We start from the raw sequence: 11689 nt of genomic DNA on the forward strand, positions 1-11689 counted from the left end.
CGTGCATGTGTGGGCCCCACGCACGCACGCGCTCGGGGACACGCTCGCGCAAAGCAGGCCCGCCGAGAAAGCCCGAAAACCCGGCCCAGCGGACACGGGGGCGGGGAGGAGTCTGTCTCGCACGCGGCTCCTCCACCCTTGGGGACGAACCCAGGACCCCTTGGGGACGAACCCAGGGCCGACACAGCCGCTGATCCCCCTACAAGCACCCCCCGCGTGCTTCCCTTCTCCCGCAGTCCCGGCCACACCCCCCACGAAGCTGTCGCTGTCCCGGCCCCACCGCCGCCCTACACCCCTCCGCCCGCATAGCACCAGCCTAGCGGCTCCACTGGCTGGTTCGCGCCCACTCTCGAGCCCGAACAAGGAGCCCGGGGAGGGCGCACGCCAGGTGCCCCGTGAACACCCACGAGGCATACCTGCCGGGTGCGTGTGCTTCCCTCGAGGTAAGACGATTGAGATTCACAGCACCAGAGGCTGGGCGGAGGGACACAGCCCAGGTGTCAGAGCCCTCTTTAGGAGACAGTTTAACCTGCCTACTTAACAGGACACAGTACTAACACAGGTGAAGTCCCGGGACCACGGGAGTGCCGCTCTCCTGGCCAGCGCAGCCTCCCCATGACGCCGTTTTAGACCTACTGTAACTAGCACTGTGAGATCCTTCCGATAATGTGCACCTCACCCCAAACACCAGAGCCCAGGCAGCTGAGGCCCCCTCCCCACGGCTCACCGCCGCGGACACCTCTATACCCGTGTCCCCTTCGGAGCAGGCAGCTGCTCCCCGTTGGGCAGTGCTGACTCTGCTGCCTCGTCTCTCTCTCTCTCTCTGAGGATGTCGTGCGCCCTGACGGCGTGCAGCAGGCGCTCTGCCCAGTGGGGGCTCCCCGTGCACGGACGGGGGCAGAGCTGGCTGCACTGCCCTGTGGGCCTCAGCCTGCTGCAACTCTCTGCATTTTCCACCGACATGTAGTGGCTGGAAGCACACCCCGAAAGGAGGCCGCTGCCCTCAGTGGCTCCAGCTCCAGGCCCGGCCCCCACAGCGCGTCACGGAGCACCGAATGCGCAGGAGGACAGAAGCACCTGGACTCCCCAAGGACCTACTTGGTGCCTGTGCTGGCGGGACTGTGCGCAGTCTCCCGCACAACCCCGACAGACCCCTGCCTTCTGAAATTAGACCATCCAGACTCGTCAAAGGGATCCTGCAGAACACACATGCCACCATCACCTCACTCCACACCGAGAAGGTATCCGACCAAGCCCAGCGCCCCCGCGTGGTACAAACCAGGACTAGAGGGGAGCCCCAACCTGATACAGGGCATCTACAGACAGCCCACCGCAGACATCATGCTCGACGGCGAAACCCTGGCCGCCTTCCCGAAGATGAGGAATGAGATCAGGGTGCCCAGTCTCGAGACTGCTGTTCAGCATTGTACTGCGGGCTGCCAGCCCGGGAAATTAGGCAATAAAAAGAAATACGAGGCATCCAGATTGGACTTGTGTGCAGAAAATTATAAGGAACCCACTAAAAAAACTATTAAAACAAACATGTTCAGCAAAGTTGCAGGAGACAAGATCAATGTACAAAAACCCATTGCATTTCTATACACTAGCAATGAGCAATCCAACGTGACATTAAGAAAACAATTCCATTTACAATAGGGCCCTGGGGGTGGGGGTAGGGGCCACAGCAAAGCAAAGCGTAGTGTCTCCACCTGCCGCGTCTTCGCTCCTGGCTCCTGTGGGGACAGTGTCCGTGATGCAGCCACTCCCAGGGTTTTGCTTTCTCTCTCCGCGGACAGCCTGCACCAACCCCGCCAGCAGCTCCTGCTCTCTGATTTCTCTTTGCTCCTGCTTGGCTTTGCGCCCCGTGCCTTCCCTCACTGTCTCCTCCCCCGTAGGCCAGCCCACCTCCTGGTCCCCTGGCCCCCGGCTCTGCCGTCACCGCCCTCTCTCTCCTCTGCTCTGTTACCTTCTAGTCTTCTCTCCTTTGGCCTCAGAGCACCTCCTTCCCCTGATTTGTCTGTCTTCCTTTCTCTTTCCTGGAGACTGTGCTCTCTGACGGGCATCTGTTATTCTCTGTCTTCTCTTCCACCCTCAGGCCATGCCCAGCATTTCATCTTCTTCCTTAACGCTTTCCGCCCACATTTCTTCTCCGTCCTGGTTTTCTCCATCTTGCACCTGTTTCCTTTCCAGTAGCTCCTCTGTCTCTTCAAGGTTGACTAGCTTTGTCTTCATGGGAGCTTGAGCCTGTCGGGCTTCTTTGGTCCTCCTCGGCCATGCCCCAGCTGGCTGTCCCCAGACCCCAGCGCCCCGCCGGCCGTGCAGGTTCCCCAGCGCCCTGGTGGCCACGCCCCTTCCCCAGCGCCCTGCCCCTCCTGGCCCAGCCTGACTCCCCATCAGTCTCCCTTCCTGGCCTTGCGGTGTTTGCAGGCCTCCCAGCGCGTCTCTCTTTAAGCCCTTTCTCCCCTTTTACTTGAGACGGTGTTTCTTTTTTCTTCCCTTTTTCCCATTCGCTTCTAATCTTCAGTCTTTTTCCCTGGCGGCTTTCTCTCTGTGCCTTCTCCTTTCCTGAGGGTGCTGGACGGTGGGATGCTGCGCCACCCCTCTGGCCAGCTTTGCCCTCCAGAGCGGCGTGATCCCCTCTGCTGTCTTCTGTCCCCAAGCACGTCCCCAAAGGGCCATCTGCATCTCCCTTCCTGGGCCTTCTTGTGGCCTCAAAACCTTGCCCAAGATGGAAAGGACAGATGTCAGCGCCCAGGCAGTGTCACCTTACCACGTGGAGCACATCACCCACATGGATGGTCCCCCGCCCCTAACAGGGACCCCCATCAGAGGGTGGCACAGTGGGAGCCTTCTCCTGACAAATAAACACCTCCAACTAAGGCATCAGGATGGCATCTGAGGCCTCAGCCCCATCCTTGCCGGAGCAGCGAGCAGCGCGGGTCACCAGAGCACACCTTCCATCTGCCTGCTCCTGACGATGCCCATCCTGCCTGTTTTGTGGGCAGCTTTACCAGGTTGTCATCTGCACGGCTGGGCTCTCTGCTCAGGTCTGTAATATAATGTTCACGCGATGGTGTGAGCCGTCTGCTCACGTACGGAGCCCACCACTGTAAAAACGGGAGGTTCGGCAGGACTCTGCAGAGGTCAGCTGTCTGTTGTGGATTTGTTCCACAAGTGTGGGTGTACGGCTTCCTGTGAGCCTGCCCCCAGGGTCACTGCGGCCACATCTGTCCCCCTCCCATAGTCCATACAAGGGGTGGGGGCAGAGGCACAGGCCCTGCGGCCGTCACGCTAACCAGTCATGACCACGGAGCCCAGTGTGGAGAGCTGACCAGCTGATGCCCTGGCCGGAGGAGGCGGCCGACGAGACGGTGAGGTCACGTGGACCACCAGGGACGGAGACAAACCCAGGCAGGGACAGAGTGACAAGTGACAGGGAGGTGGCAGGCAGCTGGCTGGTTTAAAGAGCACGAGATGCTGGTTGAAGGAAGCCAGTTCGACACACTGGCAGCTAGTTTGATGTGCACGATTGATCACGGCCAAGGCCTCGTCACAGCTGCCGTCTGTGATGTGAGAAAGTGAGAGGGGGAAAAGGTGGGACTCTGAGTAACGAAGGCACAGGGACTGAGCCAAAAGGTGGCTCCCTCCCTCCCTGGTCTCAACTGGACACGTCCTGGCCCAACTAGGGGGTCTGGGGATGCGAGGGAACAGCCTGCCTCTAACTGCTAAACTCCACCGGGCTGAGCGGCTGTGCCAAACGCTCCCAGATTTCACCTCCACTAGTTTATAGCTGGAATTGACTCGATGGCAACGGGTTTAGTTAAGGGACAAGAAGCCCTGGTAGCCCAGCGGTTCAGCGCTCAGCTGCGAACCGAAGGGTCTGTGGTTCAAACCCACCAGGCGCTCTGAGAGAGAAAGATGTGTGTCTGTTTCCGTAAAGATTATAGCCCTGGAAGCGCTGTGGGGCAGTTCTAGTCTGTCACATGGGGTCGCGATGAGTCAGAATCCACTCAGTGGCACCCAACCAGTGAAGGGACAGTCTTCTGACATACCACCTCAAACTCCCGACAGACGGCCAACTGGAGTAAGCACAGGGGACGCCTCCTCCCGCCCCTGAGCACACCCGTCCTGCGTGTCTGTCCCTGCTGCCACTGGGCTGGCCAGCCTGAACTGGGGACTGGGCACAGAGCGCCAGGGACGTCGCTGGCCTAGAGGGCTTCGAGGGCCAGGCATCCTGTGCACTGAAAGGTGTCATCACAACCCGCCACATCCGATGTTTGTCACACCTCTGCACCGCTAGCTGTCAGGTTAGCAGAGAGTTCTTCTCTGTTTTCAATTAACGTGCAGATAGAGCCGCATTAATCTCAGTAGCAAAGTTCGGTGCCAGTTCGAGGCTGTCATGAAATACACAGGACTACGTGACGTGTTACCAGAACGTACGAGGCAAAATGATCCACGTTTCAAGGGTGCTGGTAAAGTCAGACACCAGGAAAGTGGCCGAATTCCACTCACGAGACATTTTTCTAAATCACCTGCCAATAGGGTATGTATTGCTTTTCAGACAGACCATACCTGAGAACCCACTAGTGGTTTTAGCCGCGAGGCGGCGCTGAGGGGGATCTGGGAGAGGTGAGACTGGACGAGAGCAGTTCGTGGGACGGAGCCGGGGCGGAAGGCTCTCGAGCGCAGCGTGCTGAGTGTGATGATGGTTCCACAGGGAAGGCTTCTGTCCCACCCCCTCCACCTGTCGCCGTGAACGGGTACAGTTTACCGCATGTAAATTATACTTCAATAAAGCTGGGATTTTCCATGCCCGATGATGGGAGCGTGAACCCCAGGAGAGCAGGAAGACGGCTCTGGCCTGAAGTCGAGGGCTCGCCCCCCACTCCAGCCCCTCAGGTGCAGAGGGAGGGAGGAAACCCCACTTGCTCAGTACCCAGCTGTCCCAAACCCATCACAGGAACGGCGCCCGGGACAGCCTCTGCAGGCTACTGTAATGACTGTTTGCAACACCCCCAGTAGAGTGGGGGGCCCCTGGCCAGAGACGGTCCCCCCCACCGCAGAGAAACCTTCGTCAGCCCCCAGCGTGTGAATGCTCCACCCTTGTCCAGAACAAAGAAGCAACAGACACTTGAGGAAAATCAGAACAAGACGAGAAATGCCCCCACTGGCAGTGGGGGACACAAGTGTCATGGATTGAATTGTGTCCCCCAAAAATATCTGTCAACTTGGCTGGGTCATGATTCCCAGTATTATATGATTGTGTACCATTTTGTAAATCTGATGTGATTTCCTTGTGTGTTGTAAACTTTATCACTATGATGAGGTTATGCTGATGAGGTTTACAGGATCAGATAGTGTCTTAATCCAATCTCTTTGAGATATAAAAGAGAGAGGTGAGCAGAGACACATGGGAACCTCACACCACCGAGAAAGCAGTACCAGGAGCAGAGCGTGTCCTTTGGGCCTGAGGTTCCTGCGCTGAGATGCTCCCAGACCAAGGGAAGATTGATGCATCACAAGGACCTTCCTCCAGCGCTGACAGAGAGGGAAAGCCTCCCCCTGGCGCTGACGCCCTGAATTTGGACTTGTAGCCTACTGGACTGTGAGGGAATAAACTCCTCTTGTTAAAACCATCCAGCAGCACTGGATGACAAGACAGTGAGGAAAAGCAAAAAAAAAAACTCAGCCACAACCTTGAAAATGTCCCAGAACCCCACCCCTTAGGCTTCAGCTCAGGACCCCACAAAGACCACCTGCCCTCTGTGGGGCCTGGGCTTGGGGTCAATGGGCCTCCTGCTGGGCATAGAGGCAGAGACCCTCGCCTGGTGTCCTGCCGTGCCATGGGATGCCACTGGGCAGAGGGAGACGTGCGGGGGCCGTGCGACCACAGACGCCTTTTAAAAGCAGCGTTAACTTGGTTGGTGCATGGGGAGCTGTCAGAGAGACCAGCTGGGGGTGGGGCAGGAGCCGCGTGGGAAGTTCCGAGTGCCACCCCAGGAGCCGGCGGCCCCGGCTGACAGCCAGCAGGTCACAGGGGCCCAGTCCCATCTGCCCGGAGCCTCAGAGCGTGGAGGCAGACCCCCAGGACGCCCCGTGTGAGACCTCAGGCAGAGGGCCACTGAGACCCCTGCCCACTGACCGGCACAAGAACTGAGCTCCTACGTGGGTGTTGTTCAGCCCCCAAGTCCAAGGTGACTGGTCACAAAGCCCCGAGGGGGAGCGGGCCCAGGAGACGGTCGCAGGGGCGCCCCCTGCCCGGCAGAGCCACCAAGGGGCACGAGAGGGGGCACCATCCTACACTGTGGGCTCCCTCCAGGGCGAGGCCCAGGAGCCCGTGTTGGACGATTTACCAGGAAACCTCACGCCCGCACAAAGTCAGAGAAAACAGCGTGTGGGCCTGTGTGCGACCCTGACTGACTGATTCGGACAGGAAGGACAGGAGGCCACACCAGGGAGTCCAGTGTCCGGCCATGAACCGCGTTCTCACACCAACAGCCGGGCTGGGAGAAGGAGCCATTCGGGAAGCAGACGGCGGCTCCCGTTACAAACCCACGCGACAGCTCGTCTGGGTCCCGACCTTCTGCCTGAGCGGATGCCAAGCCTGCAGTGAAAACAGGCGCTCAGGTCCCCGTCCTGCTGCAAAGGCCAGACTCTCGGGGCAAAACGAGGTCTCAGTACCGCCCCTCCCCCCATTTGATCCACGACATGTCCCCACCCCGCCCATTTCACCCCACTCCACCAAGGAAAGGGATAAGGAGAACAAAACTTACCTGATAAGGAGATTATCCCATCTGGAATTTTCCTTCCAAACGGAGAATCTACCTTCCTCTTCCAAGCCTGTTACAAGTCACTGGATAACAGAAAGTTTGCTCACTGAGCGTGTCCCCATGTCCGATAAACTGCAGGCTCTGCTGTGAAAACAAAGAACGCAGTGTATCGAAGACCAAGCCTAAAAACCAAACTTTGACAGCAAACGAGACTCGAACCCGGGCCTCCCCCCAGCTCCCCTGGTTCTTCAGCTTTGCTGCCCTCACCTGCTGGCCTCCATCTGCTCAGAACGCTCTCTCTTCCTTTAATCAAAGAAACATTTTCACGTGACTCCAAAGGAAGCAACTGCACAGTTGACATGGCACGAGGCCTTCGACCAGAGACACAAGCTGTGCTGCAGAGGGCTCGGCCGCCTCTCTCTCCAGCCAACGCCAGCCTGCGTCGGCCGCACCGTCACCTGCCGGCTGCAGAGGCGCAGGCCCTTGCATCACAGCTTCCACCACGAAGTCAAGAGGCCAATCAAATCAGACTGTTAAAAACACTGAGAAAGCGGGCAATGTGCCCCATTAACAAAAATCTCCCAGCAAAGGCTGCTGCTTCCTGTTCCCAAGAGGATTCCATTACCTCGTGAAGGCAACCTTATCCTTCACCTTGATCTGCTCCGCATCAGCCCATCACGGTCTCTCATTGCCTGTTCGTGGTCTGGAACCGTGTGTCAGCTGCAGGAGAGCACATGGGATCAGAGACATTGGGGACCCAGGGCCAGCGTTCCAAAGGGGCCGAGAGACCGGACCCCACCACAGAGACTCCACCGCCCGCGGCGGCTGCAGCGTTGGGGCTGAGTCCCTGTCTGTAAACAGCAGCCACCAGCACAGCACCCACAGCGAAGAGGACGGCAGAGGCCTCCATTCACCAGGGTGCCGCTGGTTCTGATCAGCGACAGAGCACACTTATCCTCCACTGCTCCAGGAAGACGAGCTCTGTGGCACAGGGGTTAAAGTGCTCTATGGCTAACTGAAACCAACCACTCCGCAAGAGAAAGATACTGCAGTCTGGTCCTGTAAAGATTTGCAGCCTTGGGAATCCTGCAGGGCAGTTCTACTCTGTCCTGTAGGGTCGCTATGAGTCGGAGTCGACGCGATGGCAACGAGTTGGTTTGTTTTTGCTGTTAGTCTGAAGACAAAACAGGGTAATGTTAGAGGGATGCTTATGTCGAAGTTCTTAATACACTTGCCAGCTCCCGTCCATCATTCGTCATACCTGGGTGGCGCATGTGTTGCTGTGATGCTGGAAGCTCTGCCACCGGTATTTCTGATACCAGCAGGATTACCCCAGGGGGACGGGTTGCAGCAGAGCTTCCAGATTAAGACAGACTAGGAAGAAAGGACTGACGGGCTATTTTTGGAAATTAGTCGATGAAAACCCTACGGATCATGACAGAATATCGTCCGATACAGGGCTACAGGGTGAGCCACCGGGCCGGAAGTCACTCAGAACACACGGCGTCTGCAGCAACGGACGTGAGCACACCCCTGACGATGAAGATGGTGCAGTGCTGGGTGATGTTTTATTCTGTTCTACACGGGTCGCCATGGGGTCACCATGGGGCTGCCAGCAGTCAGGGCCCACTGGACAGCGCCTGACAGCCACAGCAACTGTGGGTCACACTGGGCAGATGGCAGTGCGGCCCCGTAACACACCCTGTGCCCAGTCATTTCCTGTCGATGTAGTCCTGCCGGCTGCTGGGCTGAAGGCCCGGTGTGAAGCAAAGCAAGATGTCCTCTGCAGTGTCGAGAAGGACAGGGAGCATCGAAGCACCATGCAGGGACGCCTGAAGGAGAGAGTGGCAGATCAGCCTGGGTGACGGTCAGGAGAAGCAATACCCAAGCCCAGTCTGGAAAGCTGAGATGTTCCCAGGGCGACCGTGGCGGGCAGAGCCCAGGCGGGAAGAGGGCTGTGTGAGTGCAGCCACAGCAGAGCTTCGTGGGGTGCACGTGTGTGCGGAGGTGTTTCCTGCAGAAGCACACCCCGCCTGCTCACACTGTATCTGGGAGGTGGCCCCAGGAAGCCGGAGGGCGTGGGGCGGTGAGACAGGGAGGGGCGGAGGCAGGTGTGCTGAGAGCAGGTTAGTGCTGCGGGCAGCTGGCCCGGGTACTGCTTGGGGCCTCTGGGGACTGGAACACATGTCCTGTGAGCTTGCCCCGCATCTGTCCCCGACCCTGTCACCATTGGCTGGGACTGCTGCGGAGCCATTAACTCCCCAGCTCATCCAGCCCTGGGTGCACACCTCCCACCGAGGCAGCCAGAGGAGCGGTCAGGCAGAGAGTCGAACGTGCCTGCAGGAGGGGGTCTTTGGGGTGCCTGGCAGGGAGGCCTGGGGCTGGCCCGGGCTAATGTGTGCGAGCATGTGTGTGCATGTGCATTCCTGCTTATGCGTGTGCATGTGTGTCTGTGAGTGGGCGTGTGCTCGTGCATGCATGTGTGTGAGCATGTGTGCATGTGTGCGAGTGAGCATGTGTGCATGTGTGTGAGTGTGTGTCCATGCATGCGTGTGAATGTGTACGTGTGTGTGTGTTCATGCATGTGTGTGAGTGAACATGTGTGAGTGACGTGTGTGAGTGAGCGTGTGTGAGTGAGCGTGTGTGAGTGAGCATGTGTCCATGCATGTGTGTGCATGTGTGTGAGTGTGTTCATGCATGTGTGTGAGTGAACATGTGTGCATGTGTGTGAGTGACGTGTGTGAGTGAGCATGTGTCCATGCATGTGTGTGCATGTGTGTGAGTGTGTTCATGCATGTGTGTGAGTGAACATGTGTGCATGTGTGTGAGTGAGCGTGTGTGTGCACCTGTGTGTATGGTCGTGCTGGCACTGGCGCAGTCCTACGGGTGAGGTGGGAGGGCCTGTGCCCCCACTCACATTTTCGGGAGACTTGGCATCAGGGCAGCTGGTGCGACAGAGAGGCTGTGGGAAGCCTGGTGCCTCAGGCCAGGTGGGGGGTGGGGAGAGGGGTTTGATCACTAGAGGGTGTGGAGGTGGGGACCAGAGGACTTGAGGCTGGTGCCCAAAGTCCAGTTCCTGTGGTCAGGTGGATGGGCTGTCTTCTGACCTCAGGGGCCGGTCTCAGGAAAACCCCTGAAAAATGTAGCCGGTCCTGGAATTCAGAGGAAGCTGTTAAAGCGCGCTCCGCAAGGGGGACCTGGCCCTCACTTTCCAACACGGTACCGCACATGTTCTGGGGCCTTCTGTCTGCGGTGATTGAAGACGCCGGCTCCTGCCTCCTTAACAAATGGCCTTTGGGCCAATAGCTGTTTCCCTGTTGTGGTGAATGGCGGTGGTGGAGGCCTTCTGTCACGCCGACGGACCTCAGGCCGCCAGCCACGCTTGGCGCAGGACATGAGGACATCTCATCTCAACCGCGCAGAATGGCTGAGCCACACGGAGCTGAACCTGCTTATCCTGGACGCCGGAGAACAACCAAAAAAGACACCAGGGAGGCAGCATATATCACACGCTTCTTAGAAAGCTGTTTGTCAGCTCCCACGGCAACAGTGTCACCGCTCAGTCCCCAGGATTAATGTCAATCACTTGTGGAAAGTGGAAGCGGGCTCCCCTGAGCAGCACCCTCTTCTGCTTGGTCAGGAAGTGGCCTGGGCTCTCTGCCCACCTGTTCGCCACGGTAGGTGGGCCGACGTGGTCACACGGCCTGGGTCACAGCCTTGTTGTCAGTGACGGGCTGGGCAGGCGTCAAAATAGTCCATGCATTGTTTCAAAAGATGTCCGGTGGCACAGCGCTCTGGTGACGTCAGATTCGCCTCCTGGAATCTGCGTTTTCTCGATATGGCCACAGTGAGTGGAGGACCGTGGTCACTGAGGCACTGTCCGGTTGCCCTGATCCTCCGCCTCCTCTCTTCTCTTGAAACCTCAGACACAGCCCCCGCTGGACCCCGACTGTGTGCAGTGCAGCTGGACAGGCTGTGACCTGTGGCTGTGAAATGGCCGAATGGAAAGTTCTGGCACCGGCCGGGGAGGGAGAGGTGGCAGAGCCTGAGTGCCCACTCAGGGAGCGTGTAGGGGTGGTGGCCTGGGCAGCGCTTGAGGAGGGGCAGGAGGTGTTCCGAGGCCCCCAGAGAAGGCAGAGGGAGGGGAGATCAGGGCCACGGCGGGAGGCCCGGAGCAGGGAGAAGGCAGGAAGGGAGGAGCTTGGCTCCGAGTGTGGTCCTGCTCCACAGGACGTGGCCTCCTCCCCCTCCTCCTCTCCCACACCCTCCCCTCCCTGTCCACAGCATCGCAAGGCTGACTCTCCTGTGCCCGTCTGGGTTCTGCTTCCTTCTGGACTCCTGGTGTAGACCCTGGTTATACCCGGCTGCCCCACCGCAGAGGCGGGAACCACCGTGGGGCCTCACAGCTAGCAAACCAACCTGTCAGCTCTGCACCTCCTGCCTCCGTTTCTCTGAGAGTGACAGTACCTCCCACGGCGAGTTCATATGGGCCTCCCTGGCATCTCCCTCCTCTTACTGCCCACAGGCTAGGCTCCCCGCCCTCTGTCCTCACCTGTGCCCTGGCCCTCTCTGCCTCCCTCCAAACTCGGGCTAAACCCAGCCCTCTGCCTTCTCTCAGTGCCATGCTGGTCGCAACCACAGACCTCAGCGGGCCCTGTGTCCCGCGGGAGCCCCCACCCGTCTCAGGACCTCTGGCTCCACCTCCTCTGCCCACTCTCAGCTGAGGCCTGGCGGCCCATTTCCCCGAGACTAGAAGCAATCTGCTGAGAGCACCCCTGTCCTTCCCAAACTGCGTCTGCCTGCACTGCCTGTTTCCTGCCGTCACTCCTGTGCCTGGGGTCGACGTGTTCACATGTATATGGAAGGCCAGCACCTGCCCCCACAAGGGGTGTCACCAGTTCTCTGCTCCCCGGCAGAAC

This window comes from Trichechus manatus, unplaced genomic scaffold, assembly GCF_000243295.1.
Source record: "Trichechus manatus latirostris isolate Lorelei unplaced genomic scaffold, TriManLat1.0 scaffold00185, whole genome shotgun sequence".
NCBI classification, from domain to species: domain Eukaryota; kingdom Metazoa; phylum Chordata; class Mammalia; order Sirenia; family Trichechidae; genus Trichechus; species Trichechus manatus.